This window comes from Heterocephalus glaber, unplaced genomic scaffold (genome assembly GCF_053883595.1).
Source record: "Heterocephalus glaber isolate CG9 unplaced genomic scaffold, H.glaber_assembly_v1.0 deba00001600, whole genome shotgun sequence".
Taxonomy (NCBI): Eukaryota; Metazoa; Chordata; class Mammalia; order Rodentia; family Bathyergidae; genus Heterocephalus; species Heterocephalus glaber.
In genome coordinates this window covers 21,242,503-21,258,166 of record NW_028258372.1, presented here as the reverse complement: position 1 = coordinate 21,258,166, position 15,664 = coordinate 21,242,503, and the positions used below count along the sequence as shown (strand labels likewise).

The 15,664-nt window shown below is 39.6% G+C and overlaps 1 protein-coding gene across 4 annotated transcripts in view; it reads right to left on the bottom strand.

Annotated features, from left to right (window-relative positions):
- Rgl1 (ral guanine nucleotide dissociation stimulator like 1) overlaps positions 1-15,664 on the bottom strand; it is a 306,410-nt gene that overhangs the window by 198,276 nt on the left and 92,470 nt on the right. Inside the window, exon 1 of one of the 4 annotated variants that reach the window (XM_021242892.2) lies at positions 5,589-5,606. The exons of the other annotated variants lie outside the window; for them this stretch is intronic. The gene's annotated coding sequence lies outside the window, so the exon portion shown is untranslated. Of the gene's footprint in view, positions 1-5,588; positions 5,607-15,664 lie in introns of those variants that run through there. 4 annotated transcript variants of the gene reach the window in all.

Genomic DNA, 15,664 nt, shown 5'->3' with positions numbered 1-15,664 from the left:
TACCAAAAAAAAAAGACAAAATCAGATCAGAACCCAATGTTCCTTACCTCCCCAGCTCAACACCTTTGCCTCCAACTCCCAGTTCTCAGCCTTTTGCAAAGAGATTTTAAACACTTTCTAAGACTCACTGGGGATGGTCCATGAAGTTCTTTCAGGTGGCCTAGAGGCTGGGACCCGGCAAATATAAAAACAGTAATATCTGTACTCTTTTTTTTCTGCATCATTTGATACATATAGTGTTTTTAAAATGCAAAAGATACTTGCTCCCTGTGGCTTGCTGTGGCAGTACTGTAGAAAAAGTTTACTGTGAGTGAGCAGGCTTAATTCTTAACTCAAGGGTCCTTCCTCCCTTGTGTTTTTGAGACAAAGTCTCACTATGTACCCCAGGCTGGGCTTGAACTCATGGCGATTCTCATGCCTCAGCCTCCCAAGTACTGGGATTACAGATGTACACAACCACTCCCAGTTTTCAAGTTTTTTATACTTCTTTTTTTTGTTCTCCTCTGGGCCTTGGTTTGCTTAGATGTGTATTAAAGGGGTTAAATGATATGATAAAGCTGATATTTACTGATTGCAAAATTTTACCTGTTCACTAATGTCTCATCAAAAGAATCATCTTCCTTTAATCCTAGAATGTGATTCTTATTTCTGTGATTTTGTGGCATTTCAATGTATGCTAGCAAAGCTGGAGCAGATGCAATAGGTTCTCTGACCATTCGTACAGATTACTTCTGCGTTTTAAAAAGGCAAGATAGACTACCTTGCAAAAACTGCATGAAGCCATCTGAAAGCTGAATTACATTGCTCTCTGGCACAGGATGGAGTGTGACTCAGATGTTAAAAAATGAAAAAGTCAGTAGTTGGGTTAAGTTCAACATCACAGGGGACATCTGCATGAAGTAATAACAAAAGAAAATAAATATCTGCTCCAAAGAGAAATAATGAAATACTTCCCCACCCATGATATGTGTTCATATAAGAAATATTTTTGGAAAAGGAGAAAACCTTTGGGTAGGGATTTTATAGGCAATCACTGTAGTGGAAACAAACTCTATTCCTTGTGGCTTAAGACTGTAGAACTTACAACACCCACAGGGTGATCCCAAAAGATGAGGATACTAATGGTAGGTCATATTCCTTTTGATTGAATTATTCATTTAACAAATATTTACTGAGCAAAATAAATGTATGCCAGGCTCAGTTCTAAGGTCTGAGATACACTGGTGAGTAAACTACATAAAATCTCTTCATACATACTGTTTTCTTCTAGTCAGGTGGCTATAAGAAAATACCATAAACTGATGGCTTATAAACAATAGAAATTTATTTTTCACTGTTCCGGAGGCTAGAAAGTCCCACATCAAGGCAGACTTGGTGTCTTGTAAAAGCTCACTTTCTGGGTCATACATAGTGCCTTCTCACTGCATCCTCACATTGGGGAAGGGATGAAGGAAATCTCTGGGGCTTCTTTGTAAGGACACTGTCCCATGCAGTGAAGACTGTGCCCTCATGATTTAGCCGACCTGCAAAGGCCCTACCTGGAAATGTTATCACACTGGGGATTAGGTGCCAACATAAGAATTTTCGGAGGATGCAAACTTTCAATCTACAGCATATAGAAATCACATTCTACTGTAAGATAAGATTTCAATCAGAAAGGTCATTTGAAAAAAACTGGAGTGCTATACTTCTAGATTTTTTAAAAAGGCAATGTAGCTTCTTTTAAAAACTTCCATCCCACTAGCAGCCAATCATCAAATGCAAAGGACAACCATGCAGGTCACAGCTATTCTGTGGACTATATATTCCATGCCACCCAATAAAAATTACCTCCTCACAGTTGGTTTGCTTAGCAGAGATGTATAAGTCTTGGAACCTCAAAATTTTAATAATCTGCAGTGGCAACATTAAAGTTCAACAGGGACTTCGGAACTTCTTATAAAAATTCCTTTTATAAGAATGTCACAGAACAGTTATTTTAGACCAGAAAACTTGACTTCTATGACTCCACTCTGCTTTAGGAACTGCAATTAAAATCTTATCAAACATCCATCTTCTATTGCCCTTGCTACCAGTCAGTCTTCATAACAATGATGATAAAAGCAAAATTATTATATGACTTACTGTGTTAGCTTCCTTATCCTGCAAACCAAGCCATCCCAGGAAAACTTGCTTAACACCAAACAAACCTCAGAAATTTAAGAATGTGGCCCACTAATAATCACAAAGTGGGTGAACAGAAATTGTTCACATGAATGCACACACACACACATACACACTCAAGCACACCTGGGGAGTTCCAAAGTCACAGCATTAAATCACCAGCAGGAGTTATTACAGCTGAACTAAAAATGAACTGCTTCCAACCCTGGGCTGTCCTCTGGCCACTGACGCCTCCTTCCCATTACAGTTGACAATGGCAGGTTGTCAAGAGAATACCTCACGGCCTCCTCCTGCTGTCTCAGGCCTCACATTGAAGCTTTACAGAGATAAAATAATAACTGCGTGTCAATCAGCCCTTCTTAAACTAGCTCTGTGTAATGTCTGTCAAAGCCCCTCTCAGGCCAGTTCCTGCCAGGAAATTACTACTGCCCGAGGAATGGCCGGCAGCTCAAGCCTCTCACTGGGTCTCTCAGTAAATAAGTATTTTTCTCATTTCCATGGCTCTTCAAATTTGGAAAATATTTTATGGTCATCTTAATTTCTTGATTTAGGGTACTTTAATTCTCAGAACAACCCTGCCAAGTATATCTGTACTACTACATTTTATAGATGAGAAAACAAAGAGTCACTCAAGACCACACAGCACTCGGCATTAGTGACTAACCATTTAGCTCTTGGGTCTGTAGAGTGACTTGTAATAATATCTGCTTGCTACATGAGGTGTCATCTGTGAAGGCCTTCTGCTGCTCCTCTGCACACCCTCCCATGCCTACAGTTCTTTGGTTATTGTAGATGCTCGAGAGAAACTTACTGGGTATCTACGCAGCACCCCAGGGCAGAGCTCAAGAAAGCACTGACTCCACTAGGTACACATGTTCAAATGAATACAGATCCAGATGTACAGATGATTGTAACAGGTTGCAGAATGTATTCCCCCGCATGGCTTGCCAAGGGGGAATTCTACAGGCTTCTAAACCTTCACCTGCACACCTCATTCACCTTAGTGACCATAGAGAGGGTTGGACATACTCAGCAAGAGTGGGCTGTGAGATTTCACTCCTCTCTGTCACCCACATGAACACCTCCTACATGCTCACTGAGTTCAAAGGAGGGTGAGAGAGTAGGAGGACTCCAAAAAACTGCTCGTTAAAGAAGACAGTGAATGCAAGCTCCATGGGCAAATGCCTACTGAACTGTATCTCAGGACGGTTTGTGGAAGAAACTGACAGGTGTCTCTGGATTCTGGATGTCAGGGAACCCAGCACCTTCTTCCCACTGAAGATGTTGGCTGGAGCCAATGTGCAAAAATAGAAGTCAGGCATGGTGGTGCACACCTGTAATCCCAGCACTCAAGAGGCTGAGGCGGGAGGACTACCATGAGTTCCAGGACAGCCTGAACTACATAGTGAGTTCAAAGCCAGCCTGAATTACAGAGTGAGACTCTGCCAAAAAAAAACAAAAAAAAAAAAAAGAGAGAGAAAGAGAAAGAAAGGAAGGAAGGAAGGAAGGAAGAAAGAAAGAAAGAAAGAAAGAAAGAAAGAAAGAAAGAAAGAGAAAGAAAGAAAGAAAGAAAGAGAGAGAGAAAGAAAGAAAGAAAGAAATGAAGAAAGAAAGAAAGAGCAGAGCACAGAACAAGGGCCTCAAGCTACACTCTGGATGAACATGTTTGCATTTCCTAGGACCTGAATGGGTTCTGCAATGGGTAATTGGGAGCTGGGCACAGTGGCGCTTGCCTATAATCCCAATATTTGGGAGGCTGAGGTAGGAGAATCATTGCAAGTTTAAGGCCAGCCTGGGCTACATAGTGAGTTTAAGACCAGAATGAACTACAGGGGGAGACCCTGTCTCAAAAAAGGAAAAAAGGGTAATTCAGGCTTGAGATGTTTTGAATAGACATCTCTAAGAGGGCTGACTCACTAACTTTATGGGATTAGCCTTCGGGGGCAGGAGGCAGGGTAAAATGGACTGAAGCAGGGAGGTCCCAGTGAGGGGCCTCTGAGGAAAGCAGGAGTGCCGCCTAGAGTGAGTGGTATGGAAGCATGTTATACTCAGAGAACACTAAGGGCCAAGAGGAAAGTGGAGCACAGATAACACAAATACTACACAGATAGGCAAGAGAATACTACCCCTTTCCTCCTAGTCACCCAGTGCCAGCACTTCTCTGATCCTGAGAGAGACCCAAAAAACACAGGGGATGAAAAAACAAAAGATAAGAGCCCTACTATAGTGGTGCCTTTAGGGGGTCCAAGTTTAATAACCTCCACATCTCCAACCTGCCCCCCCTTCCAGCCCTGTCCATATCTTCCTGCGGATCTATGCTAAGACCCAGGTGCCTCACAGTCTTGGCCTAAGTGGGCACCAAGAGAGGTAAAGGTAATTCTGAAGCAGTGAGTTGGGACTTTGGAGGTGGTGGATGAGCTCCCATGGCATCAGAAGTAGGAGAACCTGGAGTACCAAGTGGGCACTGCTAAGGCCAGGAAGAGCCCACTGTAAATCAGTATCAGAGCACCAGCTATCATGAGCCTGGAGCAGGGTGAACTGTGGCTGTGTTCCCAGGAGGTCACCAAATAGATGATCATGACCAACAGAAGGAGGATGTTTGCAATGCTGAAGGTGTACAAACATGTCTGTCCTGGATTCCAATGTATGTACTCTTGCTGGATCTTGTGGTAGCAGATAACCACTGATGGCAGTACAAGAATGGAAAGTGTGTACCAGAGGGAAAGCCTGACCTGCAGGTACTGAGCTAAGTGTTCATGCCCTCTGACTCATGCAATTTCAAGGGTCACTGGGTGAAGGCAGCATCAGCAAAGTCAAACTCACCAACAAGCCCCACCAAGGGGGCCAGATCACGTTTAATTCCTTAATAAATATGAGCTTTGAATGCATACAGTAAGAGGCAGTGATTTCCAAAGACCCAATGCATAAATGCTTAAGAAACTCAGATCATCGCTCTTAAAACTTATAATACAGCCCATTTGCACAGTTTTTCTTAAAGAAAAGAAGAAATTATAAATATATGATGGAAGAACTTCAAAACAGATGGAAATACCAGAACTCCAAGTCAAGGGAGTGGCATATGTCTGGAACAAGCACCCTCTGTACTTGTCCATCCATATCCTGTTTAGAGGCTCCCCTCTCATAATTCTTCCAGATAAGACTGTGAAGAGTATCCCACCATTCATCCTCTTACCTCAACTTATGCTAAAGGGAACAATTCTCCAACATACTCCAATGATTTATCTGGATATTTATCCATCCTCTAATCCCTTGTCAATTGGTCATCTTGGAATGACTCCCCACACAAGCAGATGCCCTCCATGAGTCATAGAACCAGTCCATCTACTAGCTTAGGGCCCCTTCTGTATGAAAGGGCTCCCCTAGGCACAGACATTATGGACAGCCAGTACAATGCCTCAGCTCACCTCATAGCTTCATGGATATCCATGTAGCCATCTTCCATGTGAATCAAGATCCTTGTTTTGCAATGGCTTTTTTTTTTTTTGGTTGTGGCAACCAGTGTTAGTTTCATTGATCCATTTGGTAGGTACAAAATGGGTTTTATGGGTCAAAGAAAAGAAACAAAACCTTATTAACTTCATTTTTAAATCAGAGGAGGAATGTATATTCTGCTATTTATCAGAGTCCCACTGCCAGCAACCATTTATTTATCTGTAATAACAGTGCTATCCTGAGTCATTTATATGCTACTGTTGAATTCAAGTACAGAAGCAATATAGTTGCTCTAACTCACCATAATTAACATTAAAAAGTAGAAAATTAAAAAGTTGCTAGGATCCAGAAACTTTTCACAGATTTGTTTTTTATACAGTATATGGATGACTTTAGTACACAAGAATTTGTAAACTCCAATGGTCCTCCTTCAGTGAGATAAAAAGTAAACCTTAAGTCTCTCTCTTCCTTATGTCCAAGTAATTGTTAAGTCCTTTTGTTCCAGGGGTCATAGATAAAGTTGAGTTGTTAAGGACAGATTTAAAAATCACAGTTGTGAACAGTGGGCTTTAGTTGAATTAGAAATTTGCTCCGTCCACTAGAGTGTGTTCAAATATAAGTCTTTGATAGCCATTCTACTCTTATCTATTCTCATATTAACTTGCTTAAGTAGCACAGTAACAAACATATTTCACATTTCATTTGACAATTATTTGTTGATAAAATGAATTTACTGACCCTTGCCAATAAAGCATGATCTAAGGAGCAAAAAAACCCCCCCAAAACCCTAAAAACCAAATATATGTAACTAAATCTCTTCTACTGTCAAACCAAACACTGTTTTATATTTTTCTGTTAACAAAGTATCCAAAGACAATCAAAAGAAAACATTTTACGCAAAATAAAGACATTATGCAAAAAGAAATTTTTTAAAGAAAAGAAAAATGGAAACTAAGAACCTAACATCGTTGAAGGCAGTGTATGGGGTGGTGTGTCTTAAGGGAAAGCTGTTCCCTATTTCAACTTCCACTGAATACTGTCTGTTTAAAAACCTTGGTTGTACAAAAAAAAGTGAAGACAAATTTTTTAATTTTCCTAATGGATCGCACCCCTCTTCCACTCTGCTTCTCCTTTCCTCCAGGCACATGATATGGGGGATGGGGAAGCTGGGTAGGGAAATGGAGAATATCTATTTTCTCAGGAACTTCATGATTATATCTTGAGTGTTGTCTTTAGTTCATTTTATGTTACTCTATGTTACAGAATACCACAGACTGGATAATTTATAAACAATGTAAGTTTATTTGGGTCATGGTCCTGGAGGCTGGGGGGTTCAATACCAAAGGGCACCATTTGGTGAGGGCTTTCTTGCGTCATCCATGGTGGAAGGCAGAAGGGCAGGAGAGGAGAGCTCAAGGGACCTGAGAGCAAGAGGGGGGGAAACTGGCTTTTTCAACAACCCATTCGCATAAACATGTCATTTCATTCTCATGATAAAGACATTAATTCTTCACAACCACATCACCTCTTATTAGACCCCACCTCCCAACACCATTGCATTGGGTATTAAGTTTTCAACACATGAACTTTAACAGACCCATTCAAACCATAGCAAGGATTCAGGCTAATAACCAGGTGATCTCCAACGTCAGTCCAGGGCAGCTCTAATATTAAATTACTCTAAGGCTTTAGAGATATGAAAACCACCAAGGTTCGAAGTCCCTGGTTTAGTGGATTGGTAGTTCCCAAAACCAAAACCTAGAATCTGTTGTACCAATAAATTCCTGTGTGACCTCAGGGGCAACAACTGATGTGTCCAATTGATGAGCCTATGTCCCCATCTGCTGCCTAAGATTTGTGAAATTGCTGTCTTTTCCTGAGACACAGGAAGACTTCATGTGGTATCTACATTAATGGTACTATCCAGATGCTCTCAGAATAATACTACAAAGTTGAAGTCCAACCATAATGCTTTCTTCAGGGGGTTGGATAGAGTGATAATAAGTCAATACCATTACCATCATAAACTTTCAATTTCTTTCTTCCCCTAAAACCACACAACGTAATTAAAGTAGTTAGTGGCACAGTTTGGTTTATCATGAGACTTAAATGGGGAGATAATTACTTTGTTCAGGTCTAAGCAGGTTGAGAATAGAAGTGGAAAGAGGGATTAGAATTTAGAATTTGTCTGGCCACAGTCACTGAGAGAACTGGTACATTCTCATGTGATAAGGGAAAGCTCACTTTCGCAGGCAAACACCACATCCAATACCACATCCCATAATAGTCCAGACATCAGTTGTAGAGAAAAGTGAGATGGGAGCACATAACACCAGAGAACTGTGAAGGGACACTTCTGAGAAGGCCAGAAATGCAGAGCATAAACTTCAAGGAAGTTTGTCAACCACTGGCAGAACCCAGGCTTCAGGTTGGAATTTGGGGCATATTTATGGGTGCTGGGAAATGGATAAGTAAGAATGAAGAAAGGGCTGGTGAACAGACAGATAAACAAGTACCAAGACAAAAGGCATAAAACCAAGACAGAGGTTATTAAAAAGAAATAGAGCTGCTCCTGGTCCAGAGGAAGGGGCTTCCCAGCCAACATCCCTCCTGCTGCTCCCAGACCACAGGAAAGGGCTTTTGGGTCACCATCCCTACCACTGCTCCTGGCCCCTGTCCCACCTCACCCAGCTCAGAGGAGGTAATCCGTGCAGGCCCCAACAGCACCGCCCCTCGCCCAGTCGAAATGAGAAAACACGTAATTAAGTCTCAAAACCAGACTTCCAGATCACCTACAGCAACCCCAAAGGGAAATGAGATGGAACACTCTGATACTCAACCACCTGGACCCACTGAACTGGCAACAAAAGGGGATCTGGAAAAAATGAAATCAGAAATAATTTCTCAGATAACAGGAGAAATTGTGCCCCTAGTGCAAGACATGATTAATAAATCTAGAGAGGAGCTGAGGAACATGATGGAATTCCAACATAGGAAACAAATGGAATCCATAAAACAGATGCAAATAGATATCCAGGAGATGAAAAACTCCATTGAAAGTCTACACAGCAGAATGAGTCAATGTGAGGACAGAATTTCAGGTATAGAAGATAAGATTGCAATTAATGACCAGGAAAAGAAAAATTGCTTCAAAATTATAAGGGAACATGAGAAATCAATCCAGCAGCTGCTAGATGATGCAAAGAAGAATAACATAAGACTGATTAGAGTCAATGAAGAAACAGGAGAGAGTTCAGATGACATAAAAAATCTCTTCACAGATATAATGCCAGAAAACTTCCCAAGCAGGGGAAAAGAGCTTGACATAAAGATAAGTGAGGCATATAGGACTCCAAATAGCCTTGATAAAAAAAAAATCTACACATAGGCATATAATTGTTAAGATTCCAGAAACTCAACAGAAGAACAAAGTTCTCCAAGCAGTCAGAGAAAAGAAACAAATCACATACAAAGGAAAGCCCATCAGAATCATAGCAGACTTCTCAACACAAACCATCAAGGCAAGAAGAGCTTGACATATTCCAAGCCCTAAAAGCAAGACATATTCCAAGCCCTAAAAGAAAACAGCCTCCAATCCAGATTGATGTACCCTGCAAAACTATCTTTCACAATTGATGGAGAAATAAGATACTTTCATGACAAACAGCACCTTAGGAACTTCGTGAATACCAAACCAGCACTCCAAAGAATTTTACACAATAGCCTAGGAACAGACATTGAGGATCACAACCCCAGGAAGCAAAGCAGAATGAACCCATCTGGCATGACAAGAAATTAAATGTAAAGGGGGAGAACCAAACAAAAAAAAAGTCATGGCAATGACAAGTCAATATGTTTCAGTTATAACCATCAAAGTTAATGGTCTCAATTCACCAATCAAAAGAAATAGACTGGCAGAATGGGTCAAGAAGCAAAACCCAACAATATGCTGCATACAAGAAACACACTTCATTCAAAAGGAAACTCATAGACTGAAAGTTAAAGGGTGGAAAACAATACTCCATGTGACAGGAACCCGAAAAAAAGCAGGAGTAGCTATCCTCTTTGTAGATTTCAAATCAACACTGATTAAGAGAGAAGAAGAAAGACACTACATTCTTGTAAAATGAAGAATCCAAGAGGAAGAGATGACAATCATAAATATCTATGCACCAAACACTAGTGTGCCCAACTATATAAAACAAATACTAAGGGACATTAAAAGTCATATATGCACTAATACAATTATAGTGGGGGACCTCAACACCCCACTGTCACAAATAGATAGATCAACTAGACAAAAAAGAAGTAATGAAATACTAGAACTCAATCAAACTCTTGAACAAATGAACTTAACAGATGTTTACAGAGTCTTCCACCCCACAAAATCAGAAGACACATTCTTCTCAGCTGCACATGGGTCATTCTCCAAAATAGACCACATACACACACATAGAAAATGTTTAAGTAAGTGCAAAGGAATTGAAGTTATCCCCTGTATATTATCAGACCATAGTGCGATGAAATTGGAGATCCATAGCAAAAGAAACTCAAAAAATTTCATAAACACGTGGAAATTGAACAACACACTTCTGAATAACCAATGGATCACAGAGGAAATTAAAGAAGAAATCAGACAGTTCCTTCAATTAAATGACAATGACAATACAACATATCGGAATCTATGGGACACAATGAAAGCAGTCTTACGAGGGAAATTCATAGCAGTGAATACGCATATTAGGAAAACAGAAAGAGCCCAATTAAACAACCTGATGCTGAACCTCAAGCTTCTAGACAAAGAAGAGCAGGACCACCCCAAAGCTCATACAAGGGAGGAAATTATAAAGGTCAGAGGAGAAATCAATGCAATGGAGACTAAGAGAACGATACAAAAAATCAATGAAGCCAAGAGTTGGTTCTTCGAAAGAATCAACAAAATTGACAAACCCTTAGCCAACCTTGTCAGAAAAAGGAAAGAAAAGGCCCAACTCCATGCAATTAGGAATGAAAAGGGTGAAATTACAAAGGACCCAGCAGAAATCCACAGGATCATCAATACCTACTTCCAGAACCTATACACCAGTAAGATGGACAACACAGAAGAAATGGACAGATTCCTAGATACACATGAATTACCAAAGTTGAACAAAGAAGACCTAAAAATTCTGAACAACCCAATATCAACCAATGAAATTGAAAATGTAATTAAAAACTTATCAACTAAGAAAAGCCCAGAACCTGATGGCTTCACTGCTGAATACTGCAAGACATTTAGAGAGGAACTGCTGCCACGACTGTTTAAACTCTTCAATGAAATGGAAAGGGAAGCAATACTCCCAAATTCATTCCTGGAAGCAAGCATCACCTTGATCCCCAAAGCAGAGAAAGACCCAACTGAAAAGGAGAACTAGAGGCCAATCTCACTAATGAACATAGATGCAAAAATCCTTAATAAGATAATGGCAAACAGAATGCAAAAGATCATCAAGAAGATCATACACCCTGATCAAGTGGGATTCATCCCAGGGATGCAGGGATGGTTCAATATATGCAAATCAATCAATGTAATACACTATATCAATAGAGCCAAGGACAAAAACCATATGATTATCTCCATAGACACAGAAAAAGCATTTGACAAAATATAACATGCATTTATGATTAAAAACCCTACAAAAAATTGGAATAGATGGTCTCTACCTCAAACTGATAGAAGCCATCTATGAAAAACCAACAGCCAATATCATACTCAATGGTCAAAAACTGAAATCCTTCACACTAAAATCAGGAACAAGACAAGGATGTCCACTATCACCACTCTTGTTCAATATAGTTCTGGAAACATTAGCCACGGCAATTAGACAAGAGAAAGAAATAAAAGGAATAAAGATAGGAAATGAAGAAGTCAAATTGTCATTATTTGCAGCTGACATGATACTCTATATAGAAGACCCCAAGAACTCCACCAAAAGTCTTCTAGACTTAATAACCAAATTCAGTCAAGTAGCTGGTTACAAGGTCAACACACAAAAATCAATAGCTTTCCTCTACACCAATGACAGACTCACTGAGAGAGAAATGAGGCAAATAATTCCTTTCACAATAGCATGCAAAACACTGAAATACCTAGGAATCATCCTAATGAAAGAAATCAAAGACCTCTTCTCTGAAAACTTTGGCACTCTGAAAAGAGAGATTGAAGATGGTATCAGAAAATGGACAGACATCCCCTGCTCCTGGGTAGGAAGGATTAATATAGTGAAAATGGCCATACTTCCAAAACTGCTATATAGATTTAATGGAATTCCAATTGAGATCCCAGCAGCATACTTCATGGACCTTGAGAAAACAATCCAAAAATTCATTTGGAACAAGAAGAGACCCAGAATAGCAAACGCAATTCTAGGTAACAGAGACATGGCAGGGGGTATCACAATCCCCAACCTGCAACTATACTACAAAGCTACTGTGATAGAAAAAGCATGGTACTGGCAAAGAAACCGACCTGAGGACCAGTGGAACAGATTAGAAGATGCAGAAACAACGCCAGACACACTCAGCCATCTCATCTTCGATAAAGGAGCCAAACGCCCTCACTGGAGGAAAGATAGCCTCTTTAATAAATGGTGCTGGAAAAATTGGGCTTCAGCTTGCCAAAGACTAAAACTAGACCTATATCTCTCACCATGCACTAAACTAAAATCAAAATGGATTAAAGATCTAAATATTAAAATAGAAACACTGAATCACCTGGAACAGAGGTTAGGTAGAACTCTTGAAGACATCAGTGTAGGAAAAGATTTTATGAACAAAACCTCAGTTGCCCGTGAACTAGCACAAACAATCAACAAGTGGGATCTCTTCTTATTCAAAGGCTTCTGCACAGCAAGAGAAACCACCAGCAGTGTGAAGAGACAACCCACAATGTGGGAAAAAAATCTTCACCTGCTCTTCCTCAGACAAAGGTCTACTATCTCGAATCTATAAAGAACTTAAAAAGATCAGACCTCCCAAATTTAAAGACCCAATCCGAAAATAGGCATCTGAAATGAACAGACATTTCTCAGACAAAGAAGTAGAAATAGCAAATAAATACATGAAAAAATGTTCAACATCACTGGTCATTCGAGAGATGCAAAGGAAAACAACAATGAGATTCCACTTCACTCCAGAAAGAATGGTTGCTATCATGAAATCAACCAATAACAAATGCTGGAGGGGCTGTGGGGAAAGAGCAACCCTGCTCCACTGCTAGTGGGAGTATAGACTGGTGCAAGCACTGTGGAAATCAGTATGGAGATACCTCAAAGAACTAGGACTGGAAGTCCCATTTGACCCTGATATTCCACTGCTGGGGATCTTCCCCAAAGAATTAAAAGAATCATACCACAGTGATATATGTGCGCCAATGTTCATAGCAGCACAGTTTGTGATAGCTAAAACTTGGAAACAGCCCAAATGCCCATCAACTGGAGACTGGATCAAGAAAATGTGGGTTTTTTTATAAAATGGAGTACTACTCAGCCATAAAAAATGAGAAATTAGAGACATTTATAGCTAAGTGGATGCACATTGAGGTGATACTCTTAAGTGAAACAAATAGGACACATGGGTATAAATACCGAATAGTTTCTCTGATGTGAGAAAATAAAAGTGTAAATAAGGACTAAACTGTATAATAGGTAATGTGAAATAGGAAGAAAAGGGGCAAAGGGGAAGGAAGTGGGAGGGGTAGGGGAAAGGATAGAAGGGAATGGGATTAATATGAGAAAATGGAAAAATAAGAACAAAATCTTGGTAAGTAGGGAGGAATGGAGGGGTTGAAGAGAGGGCTGGGCAAGGGTGAAAAATAAGAACCAAGAGAGACTATGTAAAGGTGCAAATTTCCAATGATGAATGTCATTATATTGTATACCTAAAATGTACCAATGATTAGAATGAATAATTGAGAATGCAAAATAGGAAGATAAGGTCCAAAGGGGTAGGGGTAGTGGGAGGGGCAGGGGAAAGGAAAGAAGGGAAAGGAAAAATGATGAGAAATGGAAAAAATGGAAATAAAGTCTTTGTAAATAGGGAAGGATGGAGGGGGTGAAGGGAGGGCTAGGAAAGGGGAAAAAATAAGAACCAAGATGCATTATGTAAAGGTACAATTCCCAATGAGAAATGTAATTGTGTTGTATACCTACAATGTACCAATAAAAGAATTTAATAAAGTGCAAAAAAAAAAAATAGAGTACAGGGCCAGGGATTTAGCTCAGTGGTTCCGCCGCCTGCTTTGCAAGCGAAAGGTCCTGAGTTTGATCCCCGGAACATAAAAAAAAAAGAGTACAAAGAACTACATATTAGGACAAAGCAAACATCTGTGTTCCATGGTTCAGATAAAAATCCACAGTTGAAAAAATGGTCATTAGGGGTCTTAAGGAGTCAGGAAAATGAGAAGAAAACAGAAAGGAAGCAGAAGTGGCCAAAAAGGTGGAAGAAGGCCAGAAGAGAGTAGAGACCTGGAAGGAAAGTGGAGGGAAAAATGAAGACTGTCCCAGGAAATGAGACTAAGAATTTATGGCCAGATTTGGCTCATGGGGGTCTAGGGACTTTGATAAGTACAGATTCAGCAAACAGTGATTAAAAGAGAATGGGAAACGTGAGCCTTTTTAGGCATAGCTATATAATGATTCAAACCAGATCTAAAACTTCCTAATAATTTTTCAAGTGCCTGGGTAAACCTGACTGAAGAATATTCTGAGTAGGCTTAGTTGTTAAGAAAATTATAACCATTTTCAAGAATTTATCTGTATATAAAATTTTTTTTCAATACTGGACAACCAAATAAAACTAATGAATGCTGAGGCTCCCACTGACATCTATAAATACATATTTCAAATATTTACATTCATAAGTGACTTTGTTACATTACTAAAGAACTCAAAAATAGGTTGTTATTAGCAACATGAACCTGTAAAATAAATTCATATTAACGAAATAGAACTTGTAGCTTAAAATAATGAGCTATTACACAAGATTCACTGATCAAAAATATTTAACAATCACTGATACAATCCAGCCTTTCCATTCTTTAAATTTCCTTATTAGATATATGGAGAGCTTCAATTACTTGATAGTTGGCCACTGACAACATAAAATACATTGTTCTATAGTCCTCATGATACTGCAGTCTGTTCATATAATATGCACAAATCACATAAAATCTCTGAAATCCAGTCTCTTTTTCTCCAGAACAGGAATGATAATAATTATAATAGGATACATTAAAAATGTTTTAGGAGCAAATACATTTTGTTCTCACTAGGAATAGCAAGTGATATATTAATATTGGCCTGACTGGACACAACTGGAAAGTCTGAGATGTTTACTGACCGGGACAGATGACCCATCTGACTCAGGTGAATAGAAGAAAAGAGAATCTAAAATAATAGAAAGTAGAAATATAATGTGCAGAGTTTCTGTAAAGGAGTATTTGTTGAGCCTGCCGTGGAGTTCTACCAAGCTTTCAGGTGCCATCAACATTATGTCACATCTGCAAGGGCAGTTTCCACACATGTGCTATGTCATGCACACCTTCAGCTTTTTTCCACTTATATCATCCAAACGCTTTAGCAATTGAGGCATGGATACTTGAGATTCTGTGGACTCCTTTTGCTTTTCATTTTTCAAGGCATTCTAAAAACAGCTGCAGAAATACCAAGATCTTTGGAAAAAGCTGATCTTACTGCATTTTCAGCCAGACTGCAAACTGAGAGATGTGGAAATATTACAAGCCTGTTTTCCTGAAATCTCTGTCAGAGCTGCTCCAGCAATTTCTTGGCTTCACACATGACCTCAAAACAGGACAATCTCCTTTTCCAAATCCATCTGCTTTTGTAGCTTTCTTAGATTTAAATATTCAATCAAGTCAGACACAAAAGTTGCACAGTCCCAGTAGTACCTAGATTTGCAAATTGGAGTTATGATGACCACAGGAAACATAAATCAGATGGTGAATTCAAAGCACAAATCCCATACCAAAGATTCAACTCCAAGAAATCCA